This window comes from Mesoplodon densirostris, chromosome X (genome assembly GCF_025265405.1).
Source record: "Mesoplodon densirostris isolate mMesDen1 chromosome X, mMesDen1 primary haplotype, whole genome shotgun sequence".
Taxonomy (NCBI): Eukaryota; Metazoa; Chordata; class Mammalia; order Artiodactyla; family Ziphiidae; genus Mesoplodon; species Mesoplodon densirostris.
In genome coordinates this window covers 102,449,695-102,466,832 of record NC_082681.1, presented here as the reverse complement: position 1 = coordinate 102,466,832, position 17,138 = coordinate 102,449,695, and positions in this window count along the sequence as shown.

Genomic DNA, 17,138 nt, shown 5'->3' with positions numbered 1-17,138 from the left:
TGGTGCTTGGGGAAATGAAGTCAGTGGCAACCCTATGACCTAGAAATCCCCTACCTCTTCACCTCAGAGAAACTTGTACAGGGACAGGAGGGGGCATGATTGAGACTGTCCATCATAGCTGCATTTGCAGTGCCAGAGAGTGGGGGACAACCGAGGCATCCCTCACAAGGAGGAAGGAGAAGCAAGATGGGGTAGACGTATACCACATAGATACATACGATGGTGGTAGGTACATATGATGGAAACCCTTGTAGCACTCAGAAGCAATGGACCAGATTTACATACAACACATGAATAGATCTTTAAGACATAGTGTTGAGTGAAAAAGGAGCAAGATCTATGGCTTTATATTAAATTGCTATTCTTATAATTTAAAAGCACGTGTATGCCATACATCATCTAAAGCACAAAACACACCATATACCTTTCAAAGAATATACATTAGAGTAGGTGCCAGACCTGGAGGCAGGATGGGGAGAGAAGAATGGAGTAGGGATGAGGGATGTAGGGGAGAAGTCAGAAAATAAGTAAAACAAGAGGGATCTATGCCTGGATCAATGAGGATGGCAGTGTGACATGATCTGTGGTGTCAGATTAATTCAACTGTCTGCATCTAAAGGCCAAAGGACAGAAAGACGAGAAGAAAGAGAGGAATGGAAGGAAGGAAGGAGAGGGGAAAGCAGACCAACAAGGTCATTGTCCTCAAGAGCTGCAGAGCATGTATGGTAGAGCCTCTTTTTCAGAGGAGAAAAATGAAGGTCAAATGAAGGCACTGAAGGGCTCACCCAAGGTCACAGGACAAAGAGAGGCGTGGGCCCAGGTCTTCTCTTTTCTGGTCCAGGCTCTTCTCTCTGCCTCGTTCTTATAATGCAAGGAAGCAGTATGTTCTCAATGGCCCAAAGTGAAGCGTTGTGCCAGATAACCAAGATGGTGGCCGAAAGGATGAAGGGAGAAAGAAGGCCAGCAACTGGACTTGGTCAAATGGCTGGGGACCCTGCTCTGACCAGATCAGACAGCTGGGCAGTGGTTCAGAGGGGCTGGTAGCCACTGCTAAGCAAAGGAGCAAGAGTATCCAAGGCTTGAGTGTATACAATCCCCATATCCTCGAGGGGGAAAGGTGGGACTTACAGAGAACCTCTTAGGGGGTTTTCTTTGACACTCTTTTTGCCGCTCTACGTTGCTACAGATATTTCCTTTCATCCTAACTCAGCGTCATGTAAATATGTGCACAATTGCGACTTCTTCAGTTGTAAAGGACAGAAATCCAACTCAAATGGACTGAAGGAAAAAAACACCAGGGTGGGGCTTATCTGCTCATATAATTGGCCAGTTCATGGAATATAGCCTACTTCAGGCATGGCTGGATCCAGAGTTTCAAGCAATGTCAAAGGACAGACAGCCTGTTTCTCTGCCTATGTGGCTGTTCCTCTCTCTCTCCCTCCATCTCCCTCTGTTTTCCTCAGTGCTGGCTTCATTCCAAGGTAGCATCTCTCCTCTCTCCCACCAAAGATACTTGCTGGCTGGACCAAACTGATATTCTGCTCACTCAGCAGTACCAGACATCAGCACGTGTCTCTTTTCTCATCACAATAACAAAAGTTGCAGGAAGGGCTTTCATGGTCTTTACTGTGTCATATGCCGGAGCCCAAACCGATCATGGCAGCCAGGGGTACCCTGAGCTCTGATCACTAGGCCTGCATCATACGCCCACCCTCAGAGTGTATGTAAGGGGAGGGTGTTAAAGTCAATACCATTCAAGCTACAGGAACTGAGAATGGGGGTAGAAGTTACCCCCAAAGGAAAGCAGGGTGCTGTGTAGACACAAACAACAGATATCTACTACTATGTATATGTATACATGCACATGTATATGTGTACGTGTACGTATATATGTCTTTATATGTGTATTTATATATATTTGTGTATCACTTTGTACGTACCTATTTCTATTTCGTTATTTTTACACAGCTAACCAGTTCACATGGCTCACAATTCACAAAGTGCAAATGAGTAGACAATGAAGTCTCCTTCGCATCCTTCTCGCAGACACCGGGTCACCTTTCTGGGGCAGCCAGTAGTACTGGGGTCTTATCTTTCTCCACAGAGATGCTGCGTGGATATACAAGCCAATCTGCAAACCAGTCTCTGCTCTTCCCCTCACATGCTCTTTGTACACAAATGGACGCATTCTGTACTGGGGTTTGGGCTCCTAGGTGTGCACTTTCTGGTGAAGGGGGACCAGTTTGACCCTGGAGGAGACCTGTCTCCGCCAACCCCCTCCTCCCCCTCCCACTTCAGCCCCACCTCCACCAAAAGGCCAGGGCAGGCCGGGCCGGGCTGCAGGGAGCCCTGGGAAGGGTAACTCGCTGGGCTCCACAGAGCTTCCTGCCAGCTGTCTCGGAGCCATTTGTTCTGTGAGGCACCTCCAGCCCCTGAGGGAGAAGGTACGAGGGAATCTCAGCTCACAGAGCAGTACATCTCCACACAGGGGATCTTGACCTGCCTCTGACCTGACCCTTCCTTCTAGGCCAGCAGGCCAGGAGGCCAGATGCGGGTCTGGGTGGTAGGCCTGCCCCCCAAGGAAGTGGGCAGGAGGGATTGGCTGAGCAGGGTGGGGTTTGGTAGGAGGAGAAGTGCAGGGCAGGGGCAAAGGGGGGGCTCTGCTGGCCAAAGGTGATCACAGCCCAGGGCGGCAGTGGGAGGGCAGAAGCCCAACACAGTCCCGACCTTGGCCTTCCTGGGAAACAAGACCCACCCCGAGAGTGGCCTTCATAATCGGTGCGCCCCCTTGAAACATATTTACGATAGGGGTTTGGCTTTGATGCTGGTTGAGTGCCAACCTTCCATAGGTGCTTTTCCAATATGAGCCCATTTAAATCTTACAACCATTCTATGAGGTAGGAAGTGGCCTGATGCCCTTTTTGCAGGTGAGGACATGAGCCCCAGCTGGGAGTACCGGGCGAGGATGCAGACCTAGGTCTGGGCTGTACCACTCGGCCTCCCTGGTCACCACCACCGGCCCACACCCGGCTCCCCCGTGTGCCCCTGCTTGGCAAACTTCCAGCAGGACCGCAAAAATCAGAAGCCTGAAGATGGCCAATCAAGAGAAAGGGATGCTTGGACCGAGCCTGATGTTCGTTCACCTGTTGATGCTGAAACCCAGGGCAGGTTTCTCAAAAGGACGGGGCCAGGTCCTTCACTTCCTCCCTCTGACCTCAGCAGCGTCGGGGGGCGTGGAGCAGCGTGGGCCATGGCGGTTACATGTTGTCATAATTCTCTCCCCTGGAGCAATGAACTCCATCTCCCCGCCTCTGTGTGGGAGGAATGTAATCCAGTTCTGCTAGGAACTCAGAGCACATAGGGATTCCTTTCTCCTTTTGTGGTCAGGAAATGAGTTTTGCTCTGTTTTTCACTCGGGAGCTTATTATGCAATTGCTTAGAATATGCAACGGGATGCAGATATTTATATGAGGATGTTGAAATGATGACTTTTTAATGGAAGCAATCTAATTATGCCATATCTGCGCCCTTTTCATTTTTTTTAAAATTATTCTTACGGTGTTTGAAAGAAGCAGCAATTTTTGTGTGTGCGTCTGGGTTGCGTTTTTGTTTTTGTTTAGGGTATGTGGTTTTATTTAATCTCCCAGACTGTTTAAATGGATTGCAAAGAAAAAAAAAATCCAAAAAGTATATGGCTGTGATTTAACAAGATAATTAGCAGCTGCACTTTATAACAAAATCTAAGGCAATTATCACTTCAGGAGGACCCGAAGGAATCCCAGCTGCCGACATCCTGCTTCTCTGCCAGAGGGAATGACATCATAACTGCTCCAGACAAAGGGGAGGTGGTTTCTGGTCACCGTGATGTCACTTGCTCCAACAGACAGTCCCGGACAGCTGGAAGACAGGTGGCTGCTTCCTAGGATGTGAAAGAGGAGGACGGGCACCAGAAGGACATCAGTTAATTACAGGCCCAAACCCCGCCCCCATCCCCTACTTCGGGTGCCCATCTTCTTCCCCTAGTCCTTGTAGCACCTTCTTTCGAGAAGTCGAATTGTTCCTCTCCTCGTCTCTGAAGCCTCATTTCTAAATCTTTATCCCAATGAATCAAACTTTAGTGGCTTATCAGGTCTTACTCACAGTCAAGTTTACCACTTAGCCAAAATGCGTCCCTTCAAAGATGAGAATTCCTAAATTCCACTGGACGGCAAGTCAAAGCAAGCTTGAGGAGATTTGTATTTTCATGTCAGGATTGCTTTCTTTGACTCTGTAGGAAACAATGAATCAATCTAGGCTCCCAAGCACTTTTGGAATCAAAAAACAGCACTCTAATACGGCATCATCAAATTCCAGATAGCAAATAGGAATCTGTCACTGGTTGAATTTTATATGTAAAATCGAGCCATAATTGGCTCGTTCCATGATTATAAATTCCAGGAAATATTTCAATGCATTGTGGGATAGTCCATGATGCGCTTAAATATTGAACACACGGTCGGTCTTTTGATGGTTCCAAAGGATGGAGAGAGCAGGTCTGATTTCCTTGTAAATTGTAGGAGTCACAGACCAGCAAGCTGATTCTGGTTACAAGCAGCCAAACGTGCCTCTATCCCTGCTCGTTCATAAAACTATAAAGTGGCAGCCAGGGCCTTGAACGTCACAATGCCAGATGACATTCTTGGTGCCCAGGTGGGAATTTGTCTTCCGTCCTTTGACACATAAACCACAAAAAGATGTGGACTTGTTCTTGCTCTCCCTCAATACCCCCTACCCCTGAAAGCCATCTCCCTTGCGCCCAAGTTACAGACTGGGGGAGAATAACGGGCTCAGAACGTCTCTCCTCCCAACCTCAGCTAGAAGGCTTCTGGGCACACAGGAACTGAAAGGAGACTTGAACAGCCCCAAGAAGGCCACCGACTGCTGAGTCTCACTCAAACACTGATGTAGCGACCACAGTCCTGCCCAGAATTCAGCCTCCCTCTGGAACTGGGCAGAATTCTGCAGCCAGGGGGCTAAGTCTGCAGCCCACACAGCAGATCGTTGGCCCAGTGCCATTCTCAGCCTTCTAGAAAACTTCCTGCTTCCTTTATGGAAAACAGGTGTCCGTGTCTTCATGCATTAGGCTGGATATCAGGCAGGAGCCTGGGCTGAGGGGTTGTTTCTGTTATCTCTTGCTATTTAATAAATCACCCAACCTTAGTGGTCTAAACAATAACCATTTTAGTATGCTCCTGGATTCGACGGGTCAGAAATTCAGACAGGGCACAACTGTGGTGGCTTGACTCTGTTCCATGATGTCTGGGGCCTCAGCTGAGAAGACCTGAATGGCTGAGGGGTGACTCAATGGCTGGGGGCTGGAATCATCTGGAGGCTCGTTCACTCACATGTCTGGCAATTGGGCTAAAATGACTCAAAAGCTGGGCTCAGCTGGGACTGTTGATTGGCCCACCCACATGTAGTCTCTTCATGTGGATTGGGCTTCCTCATAGCATGGCAGCCAGCATAGCCAGACTTCTCACAGCTTGGAGCTCCAAGTCTGAGTGTTCCAGCAAAGAAGGCAGAAGTTGCATGGCCTTTTATGACCTGGTCACATAGGCGAGTCAGATAGCATCACTCTCGTAGTGTTTTTTTCGTTGAAGCAGTCACAAGCCCACCCAGATTCAAGGGGCAGGGTCATAGAACCCACCTGTCGATTGGAAGAGTGTCAAAGACTTTGTGGCCATGTTTCAAAACCACCATGAGGCTGACTTCTGTACAGGGCCCACTTTCACCTTCAGCCAAGTGTTCAATGTCACTTGAACACTAGGGCGACATTTTTTCATCAGGGTCAGTGGCATTAGGGCAACACTTAAGATGAGGAGGAGAATGGGGAAGTGGAGGATGGAGTGCAAAACTTTGGTTTGCCCTTTCTGAATGTCTAATTATTTTCCCTCATTTCTGAGGGTGTATAGAGTCTCCTCCCAGACCCTCCCCCTTGCCATTTGCTTCCAAAGTAGATGGAAAAGGATGAGCCACGTGACTCATCCTCGTGGGGAGAGAAAGGCAGGTGGCCTGCCGGGAGAAAGCAGTTTTCTCGGTGGCCCGGGGTTTGGAGAGATCTAGACGGGAGGGGTCCTGGTCAAGTTGGAGGTACAAAGCCATTTCACTTCCTTCCTCTCTTCTGACCCTCAAAGCCAGACTCCAGGCTGGGTTAGCCTGTGACTCCCTCCCAGGGCTTCTGTCCGCAGAAGGGAAGTGTGACTATAGAAAGCGATAGAGTGAGATTATGGCCAGAGTTCTTGGCAAGGCAGAGTTCTGGGGTGTTTGTTTTCCATCCCCAGGGATGCACCTGGTGGCTTGCCTGGGCCTCTAAAAAAGCACTCCACATTTGGACAGACCCTTCCAGGTGTTGAGATAGGTAACAGAAGAGGCATCCCAAATCGGGGCTTGGAAGGGAGCTTCTGGCCCAGGGACCCCACTCCCATCCTTTTAACAGCCTAGGGAACCGAGGCTCAGAGGGGCTGTGACTTGCCCAGGGTCACCAGTGTGTCAGTGGCTGAGTGTGGTCAGCCTGCCCTCTGCCCAGAGGGGAATTTCCACAGCGGACTGACCGCCAGGGCTTACACTCCAGAGAAAGGCCCTAATATCCAGCGTTTACCCAGGCCCAGCAGCCCCCCTGGGCCTCTGGGCAGCTCTGGGCCTGCCGGGCGGCTCCTGCCCACTCCCGGCCACCCGCAGAGGCCCCTCAGGCTGCCAGGGCCACGTCACCGTCACCGCAGCCGGCGGCCTGCCCGGCTAATGGCAGCGGCTGCGAGGGAAGCGAAGCCTCGGTGATTACAGCGTCAAGGAATCACAAATGCATCTGCACAGATGACATTAGGAGCATTAGACCTGGCACGGCTGCCTCCGGAGAGGTCGCTGGGAGGAGGCCGGGGCGGGGGGCCAGGGGCCGGGAGACAGACGCGCCTCTGTCTCACCCCACCCCCTGCGTTCGCAGCCGGGCCGAGATGACAATGCCAGGATTCACGAGCCCCTCGCAGAAACCACGTCGGCCGCCAGTCTCGTGTGTGTCAGCGAAGATAACAGACGTCTTTCACGGGGAAATAATTGCCTGAAACACAACTGGACAAGCCCCCAGGAGGTTGCATTAGACGGAGGGAGCCTTGCTTTGGGGGAGGGGGGGTGACCTGGTAGGCAGCCCCCTCCCCAGTTCCCATGATCCTTTGACATCCTAATGAGCTGTGCTGGCCTCTGTGGAAGATAATCGTTATGTCAGCGATGGCCGCCTGCCCCTCTGGCCAGCCTGGCTGTGAGGCCCGCTGCCGGTGGGGCGGGGCTTGTGGAGGGGGGTGGGGACTTGGTGCTGCAGGAATTCCCCAGGGGCGGAGGGGGCTGAGGAAGGAGGAGTGGAGGCAAGGAGCAGGCCTGGGTCAGTTACCATCTTTCAAAGCCTGAGCAATGGGTCTGAAGCGGAAAGGCTGCCTTTGGCCCAAGCTGGCACCAGTAGGTGTCACTATAAGGAAGGAGGGGCCCCGGGGGCTGTCTGCGGACTGTGCTGGTAAAAATAGAGCTCGCCTGTGTTCCCACTGCCAAGTCGCCAAGCCTGGTGATTTATAAGGCTGGGAGCAGACGTGTGTGTAAATGTTTTTGCGTGCGAGATGTGTAGCCAACCGCGGGCTGGCTTTTTCTAACTTACAAGGAGAGAGGGAGGGAGGGAGGGGAGGGGAGAGAGCGAAGGCAGCCAGGGTGGGAAGCACATGGGCCACTTTTATGTAACACTCCTCTGATACATGCCGCAGTGGGGATTTATGCTGTCTTTGAAGTAAATTGCATCCCGGTGCACCATAGCATGAAAGTTAAGATTTACCATGGCTGGGACCTCCGAGACCCTGCTGGAAGCTAGAATAATTAGCACAGCATTTGGCTGCCTCTCCTCCCGCTCTGCGGGCGGTGACAGGAGTGGTACTAATAGATCTTCCAGGCCTCGGCTCCGTGTGTTTGTTATGGGGTCCAAGGCGGCTGTGGGCAAAGAGGACTCTGGTCAACCGGAGACGTGGAGGCGGGGGTGGGGGGAGGGACTGGGACCGATCCCATTGCTTGGAACAGGGGGTCCTGCTCCTCCATCAAAGGGAGGGTTCGGGCCACCATAAGCGCTTCCGGAACCCAGGGAGTTCATTTATAAACAGATGCCAGTGCCAGACTCCTGGCTCACTACAGGTGGGCGTCCTGGGGCACCTGGCCAGTTTGGGGATCGCCCGGGTTATATCAGCTCCAGTATTCAATGGTTTTCAGAAGGCAGCGCCTGAGTCCCCCACCAAGTCCTGCCAACTCTGCTCTTCCCTTTCCCCTCCTGCAGGCACCTTGGGGTGGGGGGGTGCTTTCCCAGATCCTTCCCCGGGGCCTCAATCTTTCATGCTGGAGCAGCTGAGACGTGAACTTGATCAACAAATCCTGTTGCCCCCCCCCGCCACCAGCAGCTGCCTGGTCACCCCAGCTCTACCATTAACCAGCTGTGTGACCTTGGGCAAGTCCCTGCCCCTCTCTGGGCCTCAGCTTCCACTTGTGTATCCTGATGGGTTTGGATTTTCATCAGATCATCTTGAAGGACCTCCTGGAACATTCTGTGATATAGCTGACTCTCCTCTTCCCCAGGACACCTGCATGGAACTCTAAGGAATCAAAGTGTGGAAGTAATGTCCAGTTATAGGGTCCCAGGCTCACGATAGGATGCTGATGGGGGGAGTGGGGCCCAGCCGGCACAGCTCACTGCAAAGATACAAACACCTACCCAACAAAGGCTTTCCTGAGGTTGTGATGATGTCATATGATCGGTTATCGTTCCATAGAACAGAGCAGGTTCCCAGGACCCCTAGAGGCCCCAGTTCATAATCATAATAAGAAAGCAACACTGGGTAGCATTTTCCAAAGCCCCCATCTGATTCTCACAGCATTGGTTTAAGCTTGCTAATAAAATTGTCCCCATTTCACATCTGGGAAAACTAAGGCTCTGGGAAACTGGCCTGAGTGAGTCAATGAAATGTTATAGAAATAGAGATTTTGAACTCAAATCCATATGAGTGCAAATCTCAACTCTGCCACACTAGCTGGGTGAACTAGGGTAAATGGGAAACTCTCAAAGCCTCAGTTTTGTCATCTGTGAAATGGACGTTAACTGGACCTAAATGAGGTCTTGTAAGGGCTCATGGAGCAAGCACACCTCAAAGGGACACACAAGGCGGCCTCCCCAACGGAGCAGAAGTTCCCTGGGCCAGAGTTGCTCTACAAGTAACAGGAGAGTCTGGCTTCAGACCCAAGTCACTTTTGCCTCCCGGGCCTCATGTGATGTCTGGCACAAGTTGGGCGCAGTAAATATTTGTGTTGGAGAAGATAGCAGATAAAGCTGTGAGGGCTGCAGAAGATTTTCAAAGTGAACTGGGGGCCTGTGCTGTGAAGAGAGAGTAGGAAAGGGGCAGAACCCAGTGTAAAATGCTCACACCGCAGGGTCCAGAGTGCCATGTAGGTTGGGACCAGAATCACATGGGTGCAGAAGTTCTTGGGCGGATTCTGCAGGACCAATCCCCAAAAGGCCCTGAGCAGTCTTTCAGGTCGATCGTGTAAGGCTGGCGATTTGGGGAAAATCCAATCAATGAAGTGGAATCAGCGGCCACAAATGCCAAGTGGGGTTCCTGAATGAACCATCTTCCTGCTTCTCTCCCTTGTCCTGACCACACCCTAAATTCCCCTCCGCCACATAGACATCGGTGGGGCAGGGCAAGATGAAGTGGAGGCTCCCTCCAGTGTAAATCCTAGACCCAGAAGGGTGAGGGGATCTCAGGGTCACCCCAGAAGATTGCCAACCCCTGTCCACACTCCATGTTCTCCAGCCTCAGATCTCTCCCTGAGCTGAAAGTGACGGACATCCCAACCCCTAGAGTGTTCTGTAAGACCTACGTTTTGCCCCACAAAGGGGAGAGCACCACGAAGAGAACCTCCTTCATTGATGGGGCCAGAGGCTCCCCTGCATACTTACTCTTTTTGCTCAGAGACACCTCCCTTCGCTGAGGTCACACCCAGGACAGGTGACACAGGCTTACCAAGCAGGCAGGCCAGCAGAACACCCCAGTGCTCTTGATTGCTCCTCAAAGATCAGGGATGGATGGATGGATGGATGGATGGATGGTTGATGGACGTTTAGACAGATGGATGAGCAGAGTTCCCCAGCACAGGCTGGCTTCTTGCTCTGGAGCCTTATACCTGTTACAATCAGGAGGTTTTTGCAAGTGTCTTGCCTACTTTCTCCCAACTATGGCTTTAAGCCACTCCCTTTTCTCTGTTCCTTGGAAGACAACAAAGAGCCAGGTGACCTCCAGTAAGAAATGGTCCTACTGGCCATATACCCAGAAAAAACCATAATGCAAAAAGACACATGCACCCCAATGTTCATTGTGGCACTATTTACAATAGCTAGGTTATGGAAACAACCTAAATGCCCATCAACAGACGAATGGGTAAAGATGTGGTACATATGCACAATGGAATATTACTCGGCCATAAAAAGGAACGAAATTGGGTCATTTGTAGAGACATGGATGGGCCTAGAGACTGTCATACAGAGTGAAGTAAGTCAGAAAGAGAAAAACAAATATCGGACATTAACGCATATATGTGGAATCTGAAAAAATTGATATAGATGACCTTATTTACAAAGCAGAAGTAGAGACACGGATGTAGAGAAGAAACGTATGGATACCAAGGGGGAAGGGGGGGATGGAATGAATTGGGAGATTGGGATTGACGTATATACACTATTGACACTATGTATAAAAGAGATAACTAATGAGAACCTACTGTATAGCACAGGGAACTCTACTCAATGCTCTGTGGTGACCTATTCTGAGAAGGAAATCCAAAAAAGAGGGGATATATGTATACGTATAACTGATTCACTTTGCCGCACAGTAGAAACCAACACAACATTGTAAAGCAACTCTACTGCAATAAAAATTTTAAAAAAGGGCTTCCCTGGTGGCGCAGTGGTTGAGAGTCCGCCTGCCGATGCAGGGGACACGGGTTCGTGCCCCGGTCTGGGAAAATCCCACATGCCGCGGAGCGGCTGGGCCCGTGAGCCATGGCCGTTGGGCCTGTGCTCCGCAACGGGAGAGGCCACAACAGTGAGAGGCCCATATACCGCAAAAAAAAAAAAAAAAAAAAAAAAAAAAAAATTAAAAAAAAAAAAAAGGAAATGGTCACACATAGTTAACTGCCATTCCACACATATGACATCAGGGAAAGAGGGAGGGCTTGGAGGCAGGCAGACAGACCCAAGCTTGAAAACCAGACCCAGCAACCCTGAGCTGTGTGACCTTGCGCAACCTACAAAACCTCTCTGAACCTATTTCATCATCTGTAAAATGGGGTCGTGATCATGACCTCTCAGGGATGTTGTGAGAAAAGAGATCGATCATTCCCAAGAAGTACGTGGCATGTGGTAGATATTTTCTTTTCAAGGAAGTGAGCTAGAGGTGGTGGAAAATAGCCTGGGCGTTGGTATCTAATCAGGTCTGGGCTAGAACCTGCTCGACCACTGACAGTGCAGCCTTCAGCCAAGGTAGTAGATTCCAAGCCTGTCTCATCTACAAAAAGGCATTATAATATGTACCTTTCAGGGTTGCCATGAACAGTAGACATATTTTCTGTAAAGCTTCCAGCTCACAGTAGGTGCTTAACAAATGGTAGCTGTTATTATCTCTTGTGAAAGGAGATGGGGAAACTGAGGCACGAAATGCCTACTCGGCCAGTGAAAGAGTGATAAGGTCCAGGCTTCTGTGTGGCCCATGAGCCATGCCAAAACGCCACTAGAGACATCGTTCACCGTGCCTGGTCCCCACTCAGCCACCCTTCAGGCTCCCGTGATTAGGATTCAGCCTGACCTCTGATTGGCTGCAGCTTGCAGGGTGGGTGGAGCCTGAGAGCTAATTTTGTCCAGTATTCTGGACTCCCAATCCAGTGCTCTCCCCACATCTTCACAAGGCGGCGTAACAGATGACGGAGAACACTGGAGACACACCACCGTGAATTCCGATCCTGGTGCCACGGACCCCAGCATGGCCCCTCTGTATCTCAGTAATGGGAGTGATAACGGTGCCTACCTCAAAGAATTGTTGTGACCGTGAGACAGCGCCTGGCACGTGCAAAGTCCCCAGTCAACGTTAGCTATGATTATTATTCGCTCTGTGCCACATAGAGCTTTGATCTCTCAAAGACCCATTAATCGCTCAGCCTCTTCTTCAAGGGATTAAAAAAAAAAAAACCCAGCAAATGAAATTCTACATGAAATCATCGCTGTAATATTTCTGCTGCCAGGACAAATCATTAGGAAGGAAAAAAAACCTAGCAGTGATACCACTGGCCTGCTCAGAATAAAGAAGGGACATTAATATAGCAGCTTCCAGTCTAATGGCTAAGGAAGGGGGAGGGGAGGGGAGGGCTGCCGAAGGAGGGGACTCTGGAAGGAAAGGGGCCTGTCAGTCAGGAGCCCCCCAGAGGTGCAGGGGTCTCCGTGCTCAGCAAGGAGAGGCACGGAGCCAGCGTGAGTTTGGGGAGGAGAAATCCCACCCCCAGCCCAGGGCCAACTGCCCAGCATACCCTTGGCCGTGGCCATGCCTCCCGGCAGTGTCCAGCCAGTCTCTGGCTCTGATGCCCCCGCCTTCAGGACGGGGGGCCTCCTCGGGCTCAAGGAACCTTCTCCACAGAGCGCTGGACCCAGGAGCTTGGCAATCCCTGCCTCTCTCTGACCTCCCCCGTCCTTTCAGGGCATCCCTTTCCTCAACTGAAGAGTGAGGGGTTGCGCCGAGGTCTGGTTTTGAAAGCTGTGTCAGGGAGCCCAAGGGTGGGTACGGGACCCCACCTTGCTTCTCCCAGAGCGGGCCCACCATGGGCCGATTGAGGCCTGGGGTTACAGACAGATATGATTTTGTTTACCAGAAGGGTTCTGCTACTTCAGACTCAAGAATGTAGAAAGCCTCGGAGTAGAGAATCTCCAGCTCCCCTCACCCTAACCAAGTGTCCCCTGGCCTGGGAGGCCTCAAGGACAAACCGGGGAAGCTGGCTCAGGGTTCCGAGGCCTTGCTGATCCTCCTTCCCGAGCGGCCACCAGGCCTTGTGTGTCACACTTTGTCCTCCGGCAAGGGCTGGCTGGCCACAACGCCTTGGCCCAAGGCCTGCCTGCAGGAGCCAAGCCCAGTCGTCTCCTCGGCGTCCTGCCTTGTGCCAGCACACTCCTTGGTGGAGGAGGTGACCCGTGGGGCAACTGAGAGTCACGTTCTGAGCTCAGGCCTGGGGTGTCTCAATGGGCAACTTGTCCCGCTCGGGGTGGAGGGGGTGAGGCAGCAAAGGGGGCTAAGGTGTGGGACCAGCCCGAGCCCACCCTGGGACCCCCAGGAAGTGGCGTGGGCCACCAGGCCCCCACCCCCAGTCTGAGCCCCCAGTTCTGAATTCAGTCTTGGGGTCCCTGATCAGAAGGCAGGACCCCCTGGCTGAGCCATAGGGGTACATCTCAGATCATTTCTTAACAGCACTCTTGGTCAGGGGCGAGGAAGAATGCCGAGCTGTTAAGCACACCAAAGCTAGAAGAGGGGCAGGGTTTCCTTGAAGGAGGAAAAACCAGCCCAGAAAGGATGGCCAGGGGCCCATACCATTCTTTATACTTTTGCTGGGGTGTGGATCAGAGCTCCTTGGTGCAGCAGTCCAGGTCCTCTGAGTGAAGGCCCCCATCTACTCTCTGCCTCCTGCACTCGGCAGTTGATGATCAATCAGGCCGTTCTTGTGCCCCTGTGCCTTTGCACATGCGATTCTCCGTAAGAGAATGACTGTCCCTTCCCACCCCACCCCTCTGTTCCCACCTGCCCTCAGCCTTATCTGCCTGGCAAGCTCCTGCTCACCCTTCAAAGCCCATTTTCCATTCCACTGTAAGACCTCTGATTCCCTCCAGAGAGAGTTTCTTGCCCCGTCTTCTGTCTCCCTACAATATATTACACACACACACACACACACACACATACGTAGATGTCACTTGTGGCAATTATATTTATTGGAAGAATGTGTCTTTGGCCTGCATTACTGGACTGTGAGCTCCTTGATATGGACTCTACCTTTTTGTATGCACATATACTTACATAATTATCTAAATTCGTCTCGCCTGCCTTAAAAATTGGTTGTGATGGCATGGGGAAGAATGATGATCAGCATTTATCAGTGACCCAGTGTGTGCCAGGCACCCAGCTGGTATTTCCGACAACACCCCTGCGGTGAGTGCAGGGTGGGGTGGGGGGGAACTATGACTCCATTTCACAAATGAGGAAACTGAGGCTCAGGAAGGTTAAGAATCCTTCCCAAGCTCACACAGCTAGTAAAGTTAAGCCAGGACACGATCATCGTTCTTTTAGATTCCAGAATGCAGCATTTTTACCGCTTTCTCTCCACGCTGTGCTGGTGCCAGAAGCTATATCCCCATTTCTTGTTCCCCAGTGCCTGCCAGGGGATGCACCATCTGTGCCTGTGAAGCAGATAGAGCATGTGAGGGGACAGTCTGACCACAAACAGTCTGACAGTGACCCCTGGACTGAGTGGCTCTTTCTCCTCAAAGTGTGGTCCCTGAACCAGCAGCAACTGCAGTACCCGGGAGCCTGTACCAAATCTTAGGTTCCCTTGGCCTCTCCTGAAGCAGAATCTGCATTTGAACAAGATCCCAGGGGATTCGTGTGCACAGGCAAGTCTGCGCTCTAGGCACCTGTTTCTGCCGGGAAGAACCAGGGGAAGTTTCTGGCAGAGGAAACCCGCAGAGCAGATGGAACAGATCCCTTTTTTTTTTTTTTTTTTTTTTTTTTTTTTTTTTTTGCGGTACACGGGCCTCTCACTGTAGTGGCCTCTCCCGTTGCGGAGCACAGGCTCCGGACGCGCAGGCTCAGCGGCCATGGCTCACGGGCCCAGCCGCTCCGCGGCATGCGGGATCCTCCCGTTCCGGGGCACGAACCCGTGTCCCCTGCATCGGCAGGCGGACTCTCAACCACTGCACCACCAGGGAAGCCCGGAACAGATCACTTTTAAAAAGCACGTCCAAAGCTTGTCACTGTACAGGGTTAAAATCAGAATTTCCCTTTCTCATTGCCATGTTTACTTTGCTAATTTCTTCCACAATTTATTAGAATGTAAAAACGTATCCAAAAAATTTTTTAACTGTATTTTTTCCTTTCTTTACTATGTTCAGGAATGAAAAGCTGATGTTCTAGAGAATGGTTTGCCCTTCTCGACTGAAGCTGGACATACATACCCCCTTAGTTCTACTCCTAGGTAACCACCCACAGTGGGAATTAGAGGTACCCACCAAAAGGTACGTACTAGAATGTCCACAGCAAGGCTAACCCACCCCAAAGCCCATCCAAAGCCGGATGGATAAATAAATGGCATAATGGTCACACAATGGAACGCTACACGGCAAGAGAAATGAGCAAACTACACTCAACAAAGTGGATACATCTCAGCATCACGATGTTGAGTGAAAGACATCAGACCCCAAAGATGACACACTGTATGATTCCATTTATGTAAGGTTCAAACATAGGCAAACTGCTCTCGGTATAAAGTCAGGAGGCCTCCCTTGGAAGAGGCAATGACTGGGAGAGGGCTTGAGAGGGGCTTCCATGGGGGCTGGTGATGTTCTCTTTCCTGACCTGGATGCTCCCATATGAGAAGTTTCAACTTTTAAGAATTTACCAAGAGTACACTTAGGGTATGTGCACTTCTCTGAATGTAGGTTATACTTCAATAAAAAGTTAAAAAAAAAAAAAAGCTAATGTTGCCTAATGGCCTAAATTCTATGAATATGCAATAAACTTGCAGCCTAAGAATTTTGTCCTGCAATTTGCCGCTGCTTCCGAGTTCGGGAGGTGTCAGGGTAACAAAGCACCCCAGGGTGAGCATTTGACAGGAAGCATTAGCTGCCCCCCAGGAGCCTCAAATGCCTGATGGGTTTTCTCCTGCTTAAAATTTAAAACCTGCCCACAAAGATGGCGAAGAAGGGAAAATGCATCTACAGCCCTCATTTTGTAATCTTATGAACTGTGGGAGTTGAACACAGTGGGTATGGGACTTCTACGGCTATGGGCAGCCACAACTGCTGGCCGGGCATCAGGTGCCTGCGTTGCTTGCGCACGCACGCACACACGCGTAGCCTTACCCACAAGGGTGCAAAGACATCATTTGCTCAATAATGGTTGCATGCGGACCATAGCACTAAGGCACTGGAGAGCAGTAATAATAGCTCACTTTGATTTTGCACCTGCTGTGTGCCTGGCACATTTAAGCTCTTTGTACACATGATTTCACTGAATCCTCATGACCACCCTGTGAGGGAAGGGCCATTATTATTCCCATTTTACAGATGAGGCTCGGAGCTTGTCAGGGTTCACAGTGTGGCCCCTGGCAACGCTGGGATCACGCCCAGGTAGGGTGTGGATCCAGAGGCTGCTTTGCCTCAAGACTTCACTGCCTCGGAGGCCATACTGTCTAAGCCCCATTTTACAAATGTGGCCATTGGGGAGGGATGCTGGATTTAGCAAATGAAAATACAGGCTGCCCAGTTAAAGGTGAATTTCAGAGAAACAATGCATACTTTTGTAGGAGAAGGATGTCCCATGTAACATTTGGGACATACTTATAGCAAAATTATTCATTTGTTTATCTGAAATTCAACTTTTACTGGATGGCCTCTATTGTATCCAGCACCCCTACCAGTGGGGCCTGAGGAAGTATAGGAACATATGAAGTCACAGTGGTGGTTTGTCAAAGTCAAGGATCTGGGCCCAAGGCCCCGGACTCCTCATCTGGTTCTCTTTCCACTGGCTGTGCCCACCCCCAGCCCCGAGCCTTCTCACACTCCTCATGTTTACAGCCAAACCCATCACTCTCCCCAGGGACTGCCTCTCACATTCCTTGTGCCCTACTAAGCCAGAGGCCCCACCCCATGTTCACAGCTGGGGTCACTGCAGCCCCACCCTGAGGCTCAGCCCAGCCCTAGGCTATGGGGAACATGAACCTCCTTCTCGGGGGAAACTAAGGGCTCCTGAATTCATAGCCTGGGGATTCAGCCTTGCCAGCGCTTC